Consider the following 17,084-nt stretch of genomic DNA (forward strand, 5'->3'; position numbering starts at 1 on the left):
TAAAGGCAAGACAAGAACTAATGGATAGAAACTAATCAAGAAGAAAACCAACCTAGAACTAAGGAAAAATTTCCTGACAGCTAGAACAATTAATCAGTGGAACAATTTGCTTCCAGAAGTTGTGGGTGCTCCAACATTGTTTGTCTGAAATGTTATAGGATTTCCTGCTTGAGCAGGGGGTTGGACTAGAAGACCTCCAAGTCCCTTCCAATTCTTATTCTGTTAATATTTTATCTAGTCTTTATTAATAAGCTTTCTCCTAAGTTCCATACTACTCTCTTTTCCATGGCTACATACTATGAATACCCTGTAAATTGTTGAGTTTGAGAAACTAAAGTCTATTACTATTTCAACTTCTCCTCGTTGTATTCAGCTTGTATTGCCTGTTGATATAATTTTATATACTGCACAGGAAACTGATTTTTTCACTTTCTTCTTTCATTTACCAAAAAATATATTTATTTGTTTGTTTGTTTGTTTGTTTATTTGCCATCCATCTTATCCTAGGGTAATTTTTAAGTCTTCCTTGTTTCCAGTCATCCAAATAGTATCATCAGCATATCTAAGCTTATTAATGATCACAGCAATTTTAATTCCAATTTCTATTTTTTCTAGTTCAAAATTTCTCTTGTTATGTTTGTCATTTCTTGAACATTTTGTTAGTAGTATATGAGATAAGTGGAATTATTGGTAGTTTGAATATTATTTTACACTGGTTTTTTTGGTACTGGAACATAAACTGATATATTCTAGTCTCTTTACCACTGCTGTTTTTCATAGCTTGCAAACCACATACAGTATAACACAGTTTCTGCATCATTCTATGGGTTTTGTTGGTATCTCATGAATTCCTATAGCTTTGTTTTTAGCAATATTTTCTAGGAGACTTTTAACTTCATTTTCCAAAACATTTGGCTCTATTTCATTGATCAGACATTTATATATATATATATATTGTTGATTTGGGCATATTTTTGTACAATTCTTCTATATGCTCATTCTAACTCTTTTTAAAACTTCTTTCTCCAATGCACTTTCTAGCATTTCTTATAATGTTCATTTGTTCCTTTCTTTAAATATTGCCAGTTACCAGCAATCATGACAGAAGGATGCTGATAGTGGTATCCAAGCAGGCATATATATATATAATATATATATATATATATAATAAAAACAAATAAAAACGAACACCAGGATAAAATTTAAACTAAAAACATTTAATCAAATGCCAAGCTTTCGTCGGTCAGCACTACCAACATCATCAGGGCTTAAAACAGGTCGATGGGAGTCTCTTTTTTATAGCACTGGCCAGTTTTTGCGCACGACTCCTGGACTTCATCATTGGTCCATCCAATGATCCTGATTGTTTGATTTCTGGGAAGTGCGCATTGGCTGTTTTCTTGGTATTTTTCAAGGCTGCTACTCCGTTGTTCACTTCCCCTCCTCCACCCTCCCCCTTTGTGCGGACGCTATTATCTATTGCCCCACCACAGGCTCCCAAAACCAGCATGTTCATTGGCCTTTATTGGCCATTCGTTTCCTTCGTACATATCCAGTTGTTCACCCTCACCCTATTGAGCTTCGGGCTTGCTGTTTTTCCCTCCCCCTTTCCTTCCGTCGTCCTTCTCATATTTCCATAATCATACTCTATGTCTTTGTTACTTTCTATAGTCCCTACTCTCTCCTCCTCCCCTTTTTTGATGTTTGTTTCATTCATATCACTCCAGTCATCACATTGCAACTCTCGTTCTAGTTCGTTTCTTTCATTCGCCCTGGATCATGTTCGTTCTCTCCTCATGGGAGTGTCACTGTACTGTGTGTTTGATTCTGCCCCTCTGCTCTTGTCATTCATCCCCACCTTGTCAGGTCCTGGGCTTGTTGTTCTTTCCTCCCCCCTTTTTCTTTCAAACATCTTTCTCATGCTTCTGTGGTCGCCCATCACGTCTCCATTGGCTTCAAAACGTCAGGCAGCAATAACTTTGGTTCTCACAGGATAAAATGTTGTTTGGTCTAACATTAAAACCACCCCTCCCCCCTCCCAGTAATGTGGCAATCGGAAACGAAGCAAAAATGGCTTCAGCCAAGATCGTTGCAGAGTTGACACCTGTTTAATTTCTGAAGCTATAATCCCTTAGTATTTTAATAACTGTTTATTGTTAATGTTTTTTGTAACTTAGCTAAAAAATTTAAATTTCTTATTATGGTAGTTTTCAATTGTTACCCTGTGGATTTGCCCTATGGTTAACTAGCGTCTTTCATTAGCTCTTCTACCAATTTATTTGGTTGCTTTATAGTTCTGATCTCTTTAATTGTATCTTTAAAATAGCTTTATTTCTTTGGGAATGATGAAATAATTATCAGCAAGTTGTTATTGTGCTTTTAATCATGTTGATTTCATTATGTTTCATTAAACATTTTATTCAATCTGTGGTATTCTTCAGGGAAATTTTTTCCTAATGTAGAGAAATTGTTGCAATGGAGGGAAATTGCAGCCTAAGTGTCTCTTATCAAATAACCTGCCTGATCCCTCTCTGACTGTTTTATTGCTGGATATGAATAATTGTTTACTAAAGCATGTAAATATTTAATCTGGTTAATTGGGATACAATAGTATTTAAACTTTCCATAGGTAAAAGGTATTAGTCCTAAAACTGACATATATTTGGCAAGACAATCAATTCTGAATTGCTGATCTTGGTAATTTAAATTAAGATCCACAATATTTTTTTAGTTTTTTATAGTATCATGCAGGATAGAGTGTATACTGTATATGAATTATATGACTAAGGTGTTTGTGTGTGCATGTGTATGTGTATGTACTGTATGTATGTAGTGTATAATAATAGCACTTAGACTTATATTTGTTTCAAAGTACTTTCTAAGCAGTTTACAGGATCAGCATATTGCCCCCAACAATCTGGGTGCTCATTTTATTGATCTCATAAGGATGGAAGGCTGAGTCAAACTTGAGCCGGTCAGGATCAAACTCCAGGCTCTGGGTAGAGTATGCTTACAATACTACATTTAACCACTGTGCCACCATGGCTCTGTATACACCACTTGTACAGAAACTCAAGCTAGCATGCATAATGCTCCTTCTTCCCTACAACAATCAACCTCTCTGTGATACATCATAAATAGATGATATTTGTGTTATGATCATATTGATGTTGATTCTTTGTGCCGACATAGATCTTTCCTCACCTGGCCTTTGGGTCTTTCAGTAATGCACCCATCTCCGTTGTAATCAAGATCATGCCCTTTGCTATGATTCATCTGTTCTTTTCCTTTCTTTCTATCTTTTCTAGTATTACAGACTTCTCAAGAGAGCCAAGACTTCATATAATGTACCCAAAATATGATAATTTGTACTTTGAGAGAGATAGGAGTTTCTTAAGAGCAGCATTACAGAAGGTATTCAAGGATTAACCTAGAAATCTATGAACACACACTAATAGATATTTAAGCGCCACAACAATTACAAAAAGGAAGAGAAAATAAGGGGAGAAGAATAAGGAAATGCTTTGTTGAATCAAATTGTGTATCATTTGTGACACAATGAAAATATTCATATTATTTCTACTATGTACTTTTGCTTGTAATTGCAAATCTAAGATCTCACATCTACAGCATGCCAACTGTTCTATGAATATGACAAAATGGTAAAAAAGTAAAAAGACGGAACTATTCAAATTCTAAATGTCTAGTATTTAACAGGAATAAAATATTGTTTTACCAGGCAATGGTGAAGGCCAGGATAAACAGATGGGGTCAAATTTATTACTGATATGCCAGATAAGATGTCAATGCTGCTAACATTGGGTGTTCTTGCTTTGACAACAGACGGGAAGGCAGCCATTTTTCTCTATTGCTTTTAAAGTTAGTTGATGCTGGGAGGGGGAATGTGGATGAGAGTTCAGCTAGTCATAACAATAATAACTCAGCCGTGGGAATCCAAGGTCATTGGGCCCAGAGTTGATAGAGTTTTGGAGGGCTGGAGAGCTAGGGAGAAAGCCTGCACTTCAAGCTAATTGGGGAATGTGATTTATGACTGTTTATTAGGAAGGAATTGTGCTTGATACTTTGTATCCAGGGGAGGGGAATTTAGTTTTTGGTTTTGACTATGTAGTGCCAATACTTTGTTTCTCGAATAAAAGATTCTTTAAGGTAAACAATGCCTCAAAGTTCTTTTGAAGAGTTTCATCTGTCGGAACCATGACATTAGAACTGTTTGTCTTTGAAGACATTTTAATCTCCATGGTCAGATGAATCACATCCTAGGATAGAAAAGGAATGTATTTAAGAAGTCCCAGAGAATGGGTGAAGTGCTAAACAACAGGACATAGAATACATAACATAATATAATAGGATTGTAAGGGAGTTGGAGATTTTTTTAGTCCAACACTCTACTCAAGCAGGAGAGATCAAGCCGGAGACTTTTGAAGAGAGGAAGATTCATGTTTAATGTTAAATGTTATCACCTTTAAAATGTGGTAGTAGGAATCAGATCCAGACAACTATAGATGAGATATTTTGATATAACAGTGGTTAGAATGCAGTATTGCAGGCTAACTCTTCTCACAGTCTGGAGTTCCATCTTGATGGGTCAAGGTTGACTTAGCCTTCCATCTTTCTGAGTTTCATAAAAATGAGGATCCAGATTGCTGAGGGCAATATGCTGGCATTGTAAACTGCTCAGAGAGTGCTGTAAAGCACTATGGAGTGGTATATAAGTCTAAGTGTTATTGCTAGTGTGCTTTATTGATACTGATATTGATACTAGAGCCATTTTTCAAAATTGTTCTATGGGACCCAAGATTGGGTAAGAACCTGATGGTATTCTGTGAAAAGCTGAAGGCAACAAATTTGACTCAAACAGAGCAAATTTTTTTCCACTAGAGCTTTGGATGTTGATGAGAGGCTATGGGGTTTTTTTAAAATTAATAAGTTTCCTTGGCCTGAAAAAAAATTGAAAACTCCTGCTGCAGAGAATAGTATAATCTATAAGTCCTTAAAAACAATATAGTAAATATCAGAAGTCAACATGGATTTAGATTTTTTTCATTGATCTGATAAGAATAATGTAGGACAACATTACCTTTATTTCAGCCAAAAAAATTAATAAAGTACCGCTTGCCATTTTGATTAACTAACTGGTTAAATATCAGCTTTTTAAACATGGCACAACAGTTCAGTGAGTTTGTAATTGGCAGACTATCTCAATTTTTTATTTTTTTTATTTAGTAATTTCTTTATTATCATGTTTGGTGTAGTAGTTAAGGCATCAGGCCAGGAGATGGTAGTTCTAGTCCCTTTTTAGGCACAAAGACAGCTGGGTACCTTGGACCACTCTTAGCCCTATGAAAGAGACAATGGCAAACTACTTCTGAAAAATCTTGCCAAGAAAATAGCAGGACTTGTCTAGGTGATCAGTCAAAAACTGTCTCAAAGCAGATAGAGGGAATTTATTAGATAATGGGAATGCTGTGGGTATAAAATAGCTTATTTTACAAAGGATGTGACAAAGTGCCCCATGTCATGTCACTGTGATAAACAAGTAAAATGCATGACAATTAGATGGATACATAGAATAGCTGGCTTAAAAAGCATACTAAAAGAGTTTGAGTTTTTCCTCATTAAGTTGAAATGCCAAAGATGATGCTGCAAAGTTATTTTTTCATTAATGACTTGAATAGTTAGAGGGGATATTTAGCAAACTTGCAAATACACAAAATTTGGTGGGAAAGTGTTATACTGGGAAATAGAAAAAATTCAGAATTTGTAGGTTGAAATAACAAAATGAAATTTAAAGGCAAATTTATTCATGAAGAAAATATAAATCCATTTACCAGTATAGAATGGAGATATCTGGCCCAACAATAGTGCATATGAAAAAGATCTCAGAATAGTAATTAGCTGATTTCTGAGAAAGAAGGCAGTCTGAAAACAGTTCTATGAAAGGTGGAATTAACATTTATGTCCATGAATAGAAAGCCTACAAGTAGACTGGCTCCTCTGACCCTTTGAGAATTTCTGGAGGGGGGAAGAATCAGGAGATGGAAGAATTTACTCCAGCCACGAACAGAGTCTTTTTAAAGGTTCCCTTGCTAAGCACTTTCAGAAAATACCTATTAACTGCTTCAAATAAGTTAGACACCTTCAGAATGACAAGATTGCAAACACTGGGTGAGTGTATTCAAGTCTTAATATAAGAAAATGAAGATGCATTATTATAATTTTTTAAGAAATTAAAATAAACAGCAAAAGCAAGAAGAAAAGTTGCAAACCAATTAAAGGCTTAGAAAACGTTGGCATTTTGAATATAAAACTTGAAATTATTTTTAAATAATTTTTGTGGGAAAGAAAAATGAATTTGGGTATTGGAGACAAAATAAGACAAGTAACTTATAAAGGCGTTCAAAGATATCTTTGAGGCATTAGCTTACACCTGGAAATGCATTGGGACTTTGAATCAATTGTATCAGCTATGTTGTGTCTTCTGGGAACAGTCTGTTCCCAGAAGAAGATGTAACAGAAAATGCAACAAATTCTACCCAAAAACAAGTCTTTGAACAAGAATTTGTCACCCGATATAAAAAAAAAAAATGGAGGAGGCTTAAAAATCAAGAAGGAAACAAATATGACAATCCCAGAGAGCAACTGGAACAATTTTTTCCCCCTGGGTTTACAAAAGAGACTGTTTAATATATTGAAGAAATTAAAAACATGGATCAGGAACTATCTGCATGTATTACAGAGAAAGACAGCATTGTCCTGTATAAAAAATGGGATGGAAAATTAATTAATTTTATTGGAGTTAAAAATGGGACATGTTGTCATTTTGGGTGGTTCTTTTTGGATTTGCTGATATCTCAACTGGAAACATGGTATATATTGTATTTCCTTACATTTCACGTGGGGTTCAAGCTTTTTCCCCCAGATACTTTATGTACCCAAACTTGATAACATTTAAACTGGATCTCTATTTAATTCCTTTTATTTAAAGTAAGAAGTAATTGTGAACATGTTCTTTTTAAAGGAGAAATTATCCCTCTATGTTATGTAAAATTTTAGTCTTTTGTTTATATTTGGATACTGGGATTACTTTATATTTGCTAAATGTGCATTTAGTCACAGTTGAGATATGGAACATTTGTTTGAATGAAATATGTTGCTGTTTGGGGTGGTTTTCTTTGTAATTATCAGCATTTGGAATGAAAAAATGTGTACTGGAGTTTGTCCTTTTTAAAGGAGAAATGGTCTCTGTTATATTAAACATTTCAGGGAGTTTTGTTTACACTAGGATATTAGGATTATTTTATGCTTTTTAAATGGAGTTTTGCTTACAGCTAAGTGTTGAGATATGGAACAGTGAGTTTTCTAAATGTAAAATATTATTTTAGAGCTCTGTTTGGATATTTTGCTGATAATTGAATTGGAGAAGGCGTTACTTATTTGATTTGCCTATTAAGATGGGTTATGGGATGAAGAGTTTTATATTTGTTAATTAAGAAGAGGTGAAAAGATTATGAAATTGTTGATCATAATTCTCATGATGAGGATGAGAAGTTGCTTTGTTGGGGCATGTTCTTTTCACATTTTTGCTTTCCCGAATTCTTTTCATTTTAGTTTCAATTGCTCTTTATCGCTATAATTAATTCATAAAATTATAATTTTAAAAAAGAAATGTAATTAATTTCATATTGAATGTTAGTCTTCAGTGTTGTCTGGTTTCAAAGGGGCAAATGCAATTTTAGACTGCATTAAGAGGAAGTCTGGAAGTATAACTGATTATAGACTGGTCCACTGTAAGGACCCACTTCAATCCCACATCTTAAGAAAGCAGAATTCTTGGAGACAGTTTCCTCCAACAGGAACTTTTATTAAAAGTAGTTGATAGCAGGCATAATAGACAGGATCTGAGGGATTCCTTTACAGATCGATACTTTAAAGTGTCCCCAAGCAAACCCCACCCCACAGTTCATCCGGACGGTTCAAACCGGCCAATCCCCAGGTGTTAAGTCGATCGTGGGAAAGGGGAGATAACATTGGTCCGGCTCTGGTCGTAGCAGCTCTTTGCACCTCCTTTTGAGACTGGAGAAATAAGCCAGGCTCTGGAGGTTGTATTTCTTTCTCTCCCCCCCTTTTCGTAGCTGACAGGTTAGGGAGAAGAAAGTCCAGAGAGATATAAAGTGTAGGAAGCAAATTGTTATATTGTAGCTGGCAGTGGACACAGAAGCAATAAATAAAGCAAAAGGTTACATTGTAGCGAATAGAGGAAGTGAAAACAATAACCCCGCAGGCATATCCCCCCTCCCCCTTGGGAGTATGACAGAACCCAGGGAAAAGTGAGATTTGTTTTTAGATCAGAGAAGATAGATAGAAATGAAATAGAAATGGGTTCTGACATCCTGCCCCCCTTAAAAATAGGAGAGATCCACCTGTAGAGAAAACAAAACAGGTATAGAGGTTAGTCTGGTTTGTTGGAATATTCTATGAAACTTCTTTAGCAGTTTAGGTGCTCTGACGTGACGTTTATGGACCCACTCATTTGTGAGGAGGGAAGGTGTTTCCATGCTACTAGATATTGAGTTGCCCAGTGATACTTTCTAGAATCTAGGATTTCTTTTATCTCGAAGTGTTGTTTTCCTTCAACCATGATTGGAGGTGGTGGTGGGGGATTTTTGGCCATAGAGGCGACTGTTGTTCTCGTTTCAGCAAGCTGCAGTGAAAAATTGGGTGTATTTGCCTGAGGGTTTTGGGTAGTTCTAATTCTACTGTTACTGGGTTTATGATTCTTTTAATTGGAAAAGGTCCTATATATTTTGGGCCACGTTTTACAGGGCTGTAGGGATTTTAGGTATTTTGTAGACAAATATACCATTTCTCCTACAGTGAATGGTATGGGTTCGACTCTTTTTTTATCCACTTGTGCTTTGTATGCTTGCCTAGCTTCATCTAAGGCTTTCCTAACTACTGGCCAGGTGTTTTGTAATTGTGCTATCCATTCTTTCAGCGATGGGATTGCCGGTTTGTTTGGGATTAGTTCTGGCATAGGGTTGAAACTTTGACCGGTGGCTACTTGAAAGGGAGTGTAGCCTGTGCTGGAGTGGACTGCGTTATTGTAAGCAACTTCTGTGAAAGGGAGTAGGTCTGTCCAATCTGTTTGCTGGAAATTACTAAAGCATCTTAAGTATTGCTCAAGTACTGAGTTAGAACATTCTGTCTGTCCATTGCATTGAGAATGATGACTAGATGACAGTTCCTGAGTGGATAAAAATTCCTTCCAAAATTCTGATGTAAATTGCACTCCCCTATCAGATATGATGCGTTGGGGTGCCCCATGCAGTCTGTAGATGTGCTGCACAAATAGTTTTGCTAAGGTTTTTGTGGTGGGAATCTTTTGGCAAGGGATAAAGTGCACTTGTTTGGAAAACAGGTCCATAAACACCCAGATGACAGTGTTTCCATTGCTTTCTGGTAATTCCACTATAAAATCCATGGATATTTCTTTCCAGGGGGCTGAGGCATTCTCCACTGGTTGTAACAGTCCAGGCGATTTCCCTTGCAACCTCTTAGCAGCTGTGCAAGTTGGGCAGCTGTCCATGTAACTTTCTATGTCCTTTTTCATGGACGGCCACCAAAATTGCCTTTTAATTAAATGTAATGTTTTTACAAATCCAAAATGCCCTGCTGATTTTGTATCATGGCATAGCTGCATGAAAGTGACACTCTGGGTGGTTGGTATATATAACTTCTTCCCCACCCATGGCAATCTGTCCTTGATTGTGCACATGTGTCTATTTTTCTGGAACCATTCATCTGTTTCCAAAGTTTTCCAGAATTCAGTTCCGGTTTGGCTACCCAGCTCTGCCTTTATTTTAGTTTGGGCTCTGATGGTTACTGGCACTGCTAGTTGTGGTTCAGGCATGAGTGGTTTAGAACCAGTGGCTCATGTGCTGTTATATTGAGACAATGCATCTGCCAGAAAGTTCTTTTCCCCCGGCAAGTGTTTGAGTGTAAAACAGAATTGGTGAAAATGCTGGGACCAGCAGGCTTGCTTGGGAGTGAGCTTCCTGGGTGTTTTTAAGGCTTCCAAGTTTTTGTGGTCCGTATGCCTCTTTTTCCCACACGGCCCAGCACTGTTCTGTTTCGGTGAGTTTCCTGGATGTGTATGTGCATGGTTGCAATACCCCTTCATCGTTTTCTTGTAATAGTAGAGCCCCCACAGCCACATCGCTTGTGTCCGCCTGTTTTATGAAAAGTTTATCCGTGTCTGGGTGCCTCAGTATGGGTTCGGCGGAAAAAAGTCTCTTTAACCTCTCGAACGCCACTTGGCATTCCATTGTCCATTTTAGTATTCTGTATTGATCAGACCCCATGTTGCTCCAGCTTGGAGTATCATATCCATTCTCAGCACTACAATTTAGCAAGAATTCTGATAAATTGAAAAAGTTTCAGAGGTGACTACAAGGATGATGGGAAGATCAGAGCACCATAAACAAGGATGTAGGATCTCAGAACTAAATCTGTATTTAGTTTAGATCTATTCTGAATTTCTCTAGTATATAGAATAAACATATAGGAAAAAATATTCCAGTTGAATATTTGGGAGAAACCTGCTAAGAATAAAAGTGGTTCAGTAATGGAACTAATTACTGACGATAGTGGTTCCTTAGTGGATGTGCTTAAACAAACATTGAAGAGCCATCTCTCAGGGATGCTCCAGCTTGCGTTCTTGCACTGAGCAAGGAGCTAGAAATGATGGTCTAAAGAATTTTTTCCATCTCTGTGATTCTGTCATATGAGTTCTCCAAAGCAAATCACTTGCCTAGGTTCTGTTGTTAAAAAACATAGTGAGTTAATGCATTTGACTGTAGTCCAATTATTTCCTGGAGATGTTTAACAAGTTGCTATTCCTGTAAAGTATTACAGAATTGTATTAATATTGCCCTTCTTTAGCGATGTAATTTTGCTAATGATCCAGCATATTTAGTGGCATTATTACGTCCTAGGAGAATGATGAGCCTGACTAGTAAGCCTCATGAAGCTTGGATGTACTTTGTAACCCATTCTATGCTGAGAAATTTGTTCTGCCCTACTGCACCTAATTGCATTTTAACTTGTACAGTGAAGTGGGACTTTCTGCTCTTGATAAATGAATAATAATTGCATTTAATAGAAGTTTGAAAAGCTGAATGATTAGATCCGCTAATTGTGCCATATTGTTGAATATGGTGATACATTTTGCTAACAGCATTTTATAGTGTTGCATTTAGATTCGGACAGAAGTAGCTTTTCAATATTTTACATTGATTTTATGTTAAATTAAGGTAGTCATTCTAATCAGCAATGAAGCTCAATGATTCAGACAAAGAAGTCAACGTTATCTGGATGTTAGGGGAGATTTATCTGAGATTTACCTAAATAATGGAACTACTGCATTAATAATTAACATCCCACCACCTTCTTCACTATATATTGGGCAACTTTCTTTAAAGTTGGTAAATTTGCTGGTAGACAGTGGGAGAACTGTACTTTCAGACTTGCAAGATTCTGTTAAAGTAGCTTTACATTAAGTAGAATTAGGTCATCTTTCTGGTCTACCTAATAAAGCTGACAGGATTTGGGGTCTCCACATTTTTCATGTTGACTGAGGAATTCTAAGAGTTAAAGTCCATGCATCTTCAAGCTGCCAAGGTTGAGAATCCGTGGTTTTGGGGGGTTTTTTGCCTCCAAAAGAGGCCCGAGGTCTTATTTTGGGGGAATGTCTTACCTCTGACATCGACAGCCCTGCCCAGCTGGTCCACTTCTTCTGGGGCCAAAGGAGCAGCTTCATTTTGCAGCTGCATTCCGGCCTGCATTTTGCAATCAGGCCTTTCCAGAAGTCCTATGCAGCCGAGTACCGAGTTATGGATTCAATCCATAGCTCAGTCCTCAGCTGCAGAGGTCTTGCAGAACCGAGCTATGGATTGAATCCATAGCTTGGTTCATGGCTGCATAGGCCTTCCAGAAGGGCCTGTGACTGAGAAATGCAGGCCTTGGTGCAGAAGATGCCACAGACACCCCCAAAAATCAAGCTAGGGCTTATTTTCAGGGTCGGCCTTTGTTTTGGGGAAACACGGTACTGCTCTGTACCAACTTTCTAGGCACCCCATTAAACCCAGTGAAAGGCAGCAAAGCTACACCTCACAAGGGCAAGTAAATGGAAATTCTTAATTGAGGTGCTATATTTGGAATTCTAAAAATGAAATGGGGGGGGGGGAGAAAGAGTTACTTTTAAACAGATTTTTAATTTTTTTTTATTTTGAATTGTAGTAGATACTTTCAGCCTTGGCTGAGCAACTCATCTCTCTAGGACTGTTGCTAGGGGCATTTTTGAATTTGCTGTGATTTTCTTTCTTCATTCTTGCTATCTTTGTCTTGAGAGAGATACAGAGCAAATATTTCAAAAATTGTTTGCAAAGGAATGTTTGGTATCTGATGTAATTAGTATTTTCTTGATGGAAAATGTTATTTTAACCCAAACCTAAAGCAGCTGAAGTTTTTATTTCTTTGTTATATCTTTTTTTAAAGAACTTTTTTTCCCAACTGAATCTCAGATTGGTTTAAATTGTTATTGATTTGTCTTTGAATCTCTAGGTCAAACTGAATCAAGATTCAAGTGTATTCTATATACTATTCTCCACTCTACTGTAGTCATAGCAAATGACTTGCATTACTGAAAATAAAAAAGTAATTTATTTCATGTATGAAATTTATATATGCTTAACAGAAATTTAATCCAGTTCCTACTGGACACACTGACAAGGAATTATGGGAGGGAAAATCCAACATAGCTAGAGGGAAGAAGGTGGGACTGTGTTAACTTTTTCCAAGAATATGAAGATTGAGGCAAAGATCTTATGATGTGGTTATTCATATCATCTAATCTTTCAGTACATTGAGCATGAACAGATATAATCATTGTATATCCAAGCATTTCCTAAGGTTATAGTAAACTATGGAAAATATAATTGGATTAAAGAAACTGCTTTTTCTGCTATTGATGGGATCAAAGAACTATCATCCTGAAATTTTGATAATTCATATACATTCATTGTACTTAATCTGATCATCTCGAACCCTTGATACTGGCTCTATTAATATTTTAATTTTAATATTATAGAACTAATTTTTGTACAAAAGAGACAGTATTTTCCTTCAGAGAACAGTTTACTGTGCTGGGGTGAGAAGACAAAGGGAACGTCAGGAATTCTTTTGAATGGTTAAAAAACCCCAAATGAAATAAATGGCCTCTCTAGTTGGTAGATCTGGTCTGCTAAGAATCAGTTTTCTTCACACGATTGGGGAAGAGCTGTTTCAGGTTTTTTGCAAACTCTCTTCATCCTGCTCCTAATTCATGCTTGCAAGACAGTAACTGAGAAGCTCTCTGTGAATTATGTAATCAACTATGTTGATAGTTTAGACATCCAGGAGGCAGAAAGATTGACATATTTTACTTTCAACACATATACACTTACAGTTCTTCAGTGACCTACAACAAGGTCCACAATTTATAGTGAGAAAAATAAATAATGCTTTAATGTTTCTGCTTTCCTTTGAAGTTGAGCACTTAATGGAACATCAGTTTAATTTTTTTCCCACAGCCTGTCAACTGGGTTTTATTAAAAAAAAAATCCACTTGAGAGTTCAGACATGGATCTGTTACATAACCTCACAAAGAAGAAAGTGGAATGACTCCGAACAATTTAAAAGAACCGATCCCTTAGATCAGGGGTGTCAAACTGTCCGTCCATGGGCCAGATGCGTCACAACGAAACCGTGTCCATCCTATTGCCAGCAATGGGGAAAAAGTTCCGATACATCGCGCGATGTCACATGACATCACGACTTTGACATGTCTGCCTTAAATGATGATCATGTTCCCCTATCAGGTAACCAAAGCCATTCTAGCTAATATTTGGCTTAAAATCCATTCCAGTACTCTTTATGCGGCAGTGAAGTCAAAAGCCCTCTGGACAATTTTGTAAAAAAAATATGTAGGTACCATGAATACTATGCTAAAATAGTTTTGTCATTATCCAAACATTTTCTTCTGTTGCAAAAAATGCTTCAGCCTCCACCTCATTCTCAATCTGCTCTTGAACATATATTCTAAGGCAATGGATAGAATTGCTGCTATAGTGGGTATTCCTAGCTCTTTTTCAATCTCTTTTTATCACTTCAACCTCCCTGCTAACCCTGAGAAAGTCCTTATGATGTCTTATGTTGGCAGAGGAAATCAGAAAAGCTGTGCGCCTGTAAGAAATGACAGCATAGAGAACGATAGGAGGATACCCATCTACACAGATCAGTACTATATAATTTAAATAAATGTAAAAATTCTTACAACCACAAAAACGTCACCTAAATGAAATGAATTAAGGTTGGACCAAGAATTCTGCTTTATTTTATCAGTTATTATTTCATTTGATGCATCTTGTTAAAAATTATTTGAAAGAAGAGAATTTTAGAAACCTAATGGGTGGTGGAGTGTGATATTCTCGTACTTATTTAATAATGAACAGCCAAGGGGTGTAGGTGAATGTCCTATTTTACCTTGTACAATTATCTGTTATGTGGTCAAAATCTCTCTGGTTTCTCACATTAATTAAATGTCATGGGGACGCATCAACCAGGAACATTATAGGCTGGGCTTTTTTTTTAGTGATGTTCACACAACCATTGAGAAATTGTTGGAGAATGCTTTCATGTTGAAAAAATTGGAGAATGTGAGGTTTCTTTTCCACAATATCTGGAGATTTTGAAATAACATTTCAATCCAGCAATTAAAAAAAGTATTTTCTAACAAAATCCATGGGGTGGTATGTATGTGTATGTACACACATATACACACGTGCACCTGCACACATACACATGTGAATAAGCAGATCACTAATTCTATGTCTACCATGAGATAACTCTTCTATAAAACAAATTTTCCAATTGTTGCGAGAAACAAGTATACAGAGCCATTGTTCATTTTTGCAGCAGAATTACAAATTACCAGTCTAGAAACACTGTGATCATCCTGTATTTGCACAGCAAATGCCAGGATTTTTAAGACAATAATACCTAAAATGGATAAGTTCAGTTTTCAATTTAAATCCCTTCCCTTCTACATTACACCATAATGTGTTTTAGATGAAAACTAAACTCCCTGTTTTCATACTGCCTTCTGATATAGAATAAATGATAGCCAATCCTTCCAATAATTGATAGAGAGTCATAACCTTTTATCTAAGTAGGGCTATTTCTGTCAACACCAAAGGGTTTCTTGAGGATAATTAGATTCCTTTATATCTATATAGTCCAAGAAGAGAAGCATCTCAGAAGAATTTATCAAACCTTTTGAAGTGGGTCTCTCAATTATAGAATCAGTTTTAAAATGATTCTGATGAAGAATAGATTTAATATATCCATTTAAAAATGTAATTTGCAGGTGCAGAATGATAGTGATACGCAACCTGGGGGATTGCTTTAGAATAACTTTCAACAATTGCAACAATACAGTATTAAATCAAGCAATCATTCTGCTTGCTATTTTTAGGACTGGGAAGAACTAGAGAACCAGATGAAATTTGGCTTTGACCAAGTCAGTATCTCTTAGCCCAACTTCTTTCACAAAACCTGTTTGGGAGATAAAAGACCACATGAAAGCTATGTAGTTCCCCAAAGCTACGTAGTTTCAACCTTCCAAAAGAGGCATAGAATTCTTTCTCTGCCTTTCCAAGGCTGTCATCAGAGAGCTGTATTTTTAAAAAGCTTTTTTTTTTTAAAAAAAGAAGAAGCTGTTGGCTGCACAAAGTTGCCAAGCCCTGCTAGAGAACAGAGCCAAAGCTGAGTCCTTAGCAAGACCAAGCAAGGGTCTTAGCAAAGTTAGGAGCCAAGGCCCTGCTAAGAAAGAGCCAAGGCAGAGTCCATCTGCAGCTTGTAGATAATAGACTACTCCTGGCATGATAAGCCAACATTCTGCATATTGTTGTTGGTGAATGAAGCCAGGCTTGGCTGTATTAAAATGACTTGCCTAATACCTTTCATGTCTGAGTCTGGATTTTTCAATGTAAAACCTTAACCATTAGTTAAGGGCAAATTTTAAAATGCAGGTTGAATGTCGAAGTAGTAAAAAAAAAAGTCATAAGTTATAAAGATGAACACTTGTAGACTAGTACTGGAATTTGAAGATGAGATACAGTTTTATGTTCTTGTTGTAAAATATCAGAGTCTTCTCTCAGCTCTTTGCTAAGCTCCTCTTTGGTCAGATTTATTGCATGGGAAATGAACTAAGCAATAACAATAAAGAACAGAAGTAGTTAAAGACATTCTATCTGGGTTTGGAAACTGGAGTGGAATGGATAATTAATAGCCTTTTTCCTAGTAGTTACAATAGCTCAGTAGTTCTATGTCTGAAAGAAAGAGGGAGAAAAAGAGTGAGGGGAAATGTGGAAGGGAATATGAGGATTTTAGCTCCATAAATTTTCAAATCATGCCATGATACTCACTGAGTATCCTGCAGAGGTATTGGTGGTCCTGTTCCCTGCAATTAGAGTCTGACACATGATATTAATTGCCGGAGTTATTGTTGGTTATTAACACATGAAGCACATCACAAGTACAAATTTTTCTCATCAGTTTTAATATTTTCTGTGGAAACAAAAATAGTATCAAAAGGAGCAAAGTACATTTTTGAATTATAGAGCCTGACCCTTAGGTTCATTTTTTGGGAACAGAAATTATACTATACTTCATATTACCTCCAAGAGGTCCCTAGATAGGAGCAGTAGGGGCAAACTGCTTGTTAAAAATCATGGTTACTTGCCTCTTGCCTCTTCACTGGAATCTCTGGAAATCAAGCAGCTGAAGAAGATGTCAGCCTTTTGTCCATAGATAGGCATATTATATATCCAATTGTAAATACCCTGACTGAATTAGAATTATAGAGACAAGTTAACAGCCTCTGAGAGTTATATCCAACCGGCAATGGAAAATGCCATTAAAAGTCTTTCTAGTTGGGATGTTGTTTCCAACTAAGCATTTCCAAG

Source organism: Protobothrops mucrosquamatus, unplaced genomic scaffold, assembly GCF_001527695.2.
Source record: "Protobothrops mucrosquamatus isolate PMUCROS unplaced genomic scaffold, P.Mucros_1.0 scaffold755, whole genome shotgun sequence".
Lineage (NCBI taxonomy): Eukaryota > Metazoa > Chordata > Lepidosauria > Squamata > Viperidae > Protobothrops > Protobothrops mucrosquamatus.